We start from the raw sequence: 3932 nt of genomic DNA, 5'->3' as shown, positions 1-3932 counted from the left end.
GAAGGCGAAGAAGATTGTGAACTGCCGGAGGAATTAGCCAGGTTATTAAAACAAGAGGAGAAGGTGATTCAGCCGCACGAGGAACAGGTAGAGGTTGTGAATCTGGGTACCGACGAAGTCAGAAAGGAAGTGAAAGTTGGGGCTGCTTTGGAGGCGAGTGTTAAGAGCAGAATGGTAGCGTTGTTGAAAGAATATGTTGATATCTTCGCCTGGTCTTATCAGGATATGCCAGGGTTGGATACCGATATTGTTGTGCACAAGCTACCATTGAAAACAGATTGTCCTCCAGTGAAGCAGAAGTTGCGCAGAACTCGACCTGAGATGGCAATGAAAATTAAAGAGGAGGTTCAGAAGCAGTTGGATGCTGGGTTCCTCGCTGTTACTAATTATCCGCCTTGGGTCGCGAATATTGTGTCGGTCCCAAATAAGGATGGAAAGGTGAGAATGTGTGTGGACTACCGGGATTTGAACAGAGCTAGCCCGAAGGATGATTTCCCGCTACCTCACATTGATGTGTTGGTAGATAATACAGCTCAATTCTCGGTGTTTTCCTTCATGGATGGCTTTTCTGGCTATTATCAAATCAAAATGTCGCCAGATGATATAGAGAAAACAACGTTCATCACACCGTGGGGCACTTTTTGCTATAAGGTGATGCCATTTGGTCTCAAGAACGCCGGTGCTACTTATCAGAGGGCCATGGTGACTTTGTTTCATGATATGATTCATCATGAAATTGAATGCTATGTTGATGACATGATAGCAAAGTCCCAAACAGAAGAGGGGCATTTGGTGGATCTGGCCAAGTTGTTTGACCGGTTGAGACAATTCAGACTGAGGTTGAATCCGAATAAGTGCACTTTCGGAGTGCGGTCCGGTAAATTGCTGGGGTTTATAGTAAGCGAAAGAGGAATCGAGGTTGATCCTGCTAAAGTAAAAGCAATAAGAGAAATGCCTGAACCGAGAACATAGAAGGAGGTTCATGGTTTCTTAGGTAGATTGAACTACATTTCACGGTTCATATCTCATCTAACAGCCACGTGTGAACCTATATTCAAATTGTTAAGAAAAGATCAAACGGTCAGGTGGAATAATGATTGCCAAGCGGCATTTGAAAAGATAAAAGAATATTTGCAGGAGCCTCCGATTCTGATGCCTCCTGTGGAGGGACGACAGTTAATTATATACTTGACGGTCCTCGAGGGGTCTATGGGGTGTGTATTGGGGCAGCATGACGAGTCTGGTCGAAAAGAGCATGCCATATACTACCTTAGCAAAAAGTTTACCGACTGTGAAACGAGATATTCACTGCTCGAGAAAACTTGCTGTGCTTTGGTCTGGGCTGCTCGCCGACTGAGGCAGTATATGCTGGTTCATACCACTTTATTGATTTCCAAGATGGATCCAATCAAGTATATTTTTTAGAAGCCAGCATTGACCGGACGGGTTGCGAGATGGCAAATGATTTTGACCGAATATGATATACAATATACTTCTCAGAAAGCAATCAAGGGAAGTGTATTGTCTGATTACCTCGCCCAGCAACCCATTGAGGATTATCAACTGATGAAGTTTGAATTCCCCGATGAGGACATCATGTTTCTCAAATCGAGAGATTGCAAGGAACCAATCCCGGAGGAGGGGCCTGACCCTGAATCCGAATGGAATCTGATGTTTGATGGGGCCGTTAACGTGAATGGTAGCGGTGTTGGTGCTGTTTTGGTTACGCCGAAAGGATCCCACATTCCTTTTGCTGCCCGACTAACATTTGAGTGCACCAACAACGTGGCTGAATACGAAGCTTGCATATTGGGTATTGAAGAGGCGATTGATTTGAGGATCAAGAACCTTGTCATATATGGAGATTCAGCTTTGGTTGTGAATCAGGTTAACGGAAAATGGTATACGCATCAATCTCATTTGATTCCATACCGGGACTATACGAGGAGACTGTTGACGTTTTTCACCAAGGTAGTGTTGCATCATGTGCCTAGAGAAGAGAATCCTTTGGCAGATGCTTTGGCTACTTTGGCTGCCTTGATTAAGGTGCAGTGGTGGAATCAGTTCCCCAGTGTTGAGGTGGGACGTCTGGATAGACCGGCTTATGTGTTTGCTGTTGACACAGCGCCTGATGATGAGAAGCCGTGGTATTACGATATCAAGTGCTATTTGGAAACCCAAGAATATCCTGAGGGAGCATCCAAGAAGGACCGAAAGACTCTGCGGAGGTTGGCCATGGTGTTCTACTTGAATAAGGATGGGGTTTTGTACCATAGAAATTTCGATTGGGTTTTGCTCAGATGTGTCGATGACAAAGGAGCAAGCCAGTTGATGAAAGAGGTTCACGAGGGGTCGTTCGGTACCCATGCCAGTGGGAATACAATGGTGAAAAGGTTGTTACGAGCTGGTTATTATTGGATGACAATGGAGGCCCAATGTTTCAATTTCGTGCGGAAGTGTCATAAATTCCAGATTTATGCTGACAAGGTGCACGTGCCTCCAAACCCGTTGAGCTTAATGCCGTCTCCGTGGCCGTTTGCTATGTGGGGCATTGATATGATCGGAAAAATTGAGCCTACGGCTTCGAATGGGCATCGGTTCATATTAGTGGCTATTGATTACTTCACCAAGTGGGTGGAAGCGGCGTCTTATGCAAATGTGACGAAACAGGTTGTTGCCAGATTCCTGAAAAGAGACATCATTTGCAAATATGGGGTTCCCGAAAGGATCATTACTGATAATGGTTCTAATCTCAACAACAAGATGATGGCAGAACTGTGCCGGTAGTTCAAGATCGAGCAACACAATTCTTCTCCTTATCGTCCAAAGATGAATGGGGCGGTCGAGGCGGCCAATAAGAATATCAAGAAGATTGTGCAGAAAATGGTTGTGACCTATAAAGATTGGCACGAGATGTTGCCGTTTTCATTGCATGGATACCGAACCTCGGTGCGTACATCTACTGGGGCAACGCCATTCTCGCTTGTGTATGGGATGGAAGCCATGTTGCCAGTTGAGGTTCAAATTCCTTCTTTGAGAGTCCTGATGGACGTAAAATTGCAAGAGGCTGAATGGGTAAGGACTCAGTACGAAGAATTAAGCCTGATTGAGGAAAAGAGGTTGGCGGCCATCTGTAATGGGCAGTTGTACCAGCAGAGAATGAAGCGCGCTTTTGACCGAAAGGTGCGACCTCGGGTATATCACATGGGAGACATGGTGTTGAAAAGGATCCTTCCTCCTCAAAACGATCGAAGGGGCAAGTGGACACCCAACTATGAAGGTCCATTCGTGGTCAAGAAGGTTTTCTCTGGCGGAGCCTTGTTGTTGACGACCATGGATGGCGAGGATTTTCCATCCCCTGTGAATGCGGACGCAGTTAAAAAATACTTCGTATAGAGAGACCCGCTGGACGAAAAGAATAAAATAGTCCAGGCAAAAAAGGGCATCCCGGAGAACAAAAAAAAAATGAAAAGGTTTGGGCAAAAATTAGGGATAAAAAGAAAAACATGTACACCCGGCAAGTCGAAAACCTGAAAAGGCGACTTGGGCAAAAAAGGGTATCCCGGTGGACTGAAAAACCGAAAGGGCGGTCCAGGCAAAAGAGGGATTGAAACGAACAACTGCGTCTAGCATGATCGTTTGCTTTGGTTATGACACCAGGAGAATCCCCGGCAGGGATCGATTGGAAGCGTCTTGTTCAGAAGGCAGAGAGCACGGAAAGTCTGAGGACATATGGGGTGTAACCGAGTTGGAACTCGATGAGATCGCGGTTTCACATTGCCATTAGGATAGATTTTCCTTTTGTGCGCAATTACCTCTTTTCAGGAATTGCTTCCTTTGTATTGCTCAGTTTTGAGCCACACCTTTTTCAATCAATAAAATGCATATTCAGTCAAATAATTTTGTTTTTTTGTTTTCATAACCGCTTTGAT

The sequence above is a fragment of the Lathyrus oleraceus genome, chromosome 7, assembly GCF_024323335.1.
Source record: "Lathyrus oleraceus cultivar Zhongwan6 chromosome 7, CAAS_Psat_ZW6_1.0, whole genome shotgun sequence".
Lineage (NCBI taxonomy): Eukaryota > Viridiplantae > Streptophyta > Magnoliopsida > Fabales > Fabaceae > Lathyrus > Lathyrus oleraceus.
This window is presented reverse-complemented; position numbering follows the sequence as displayed.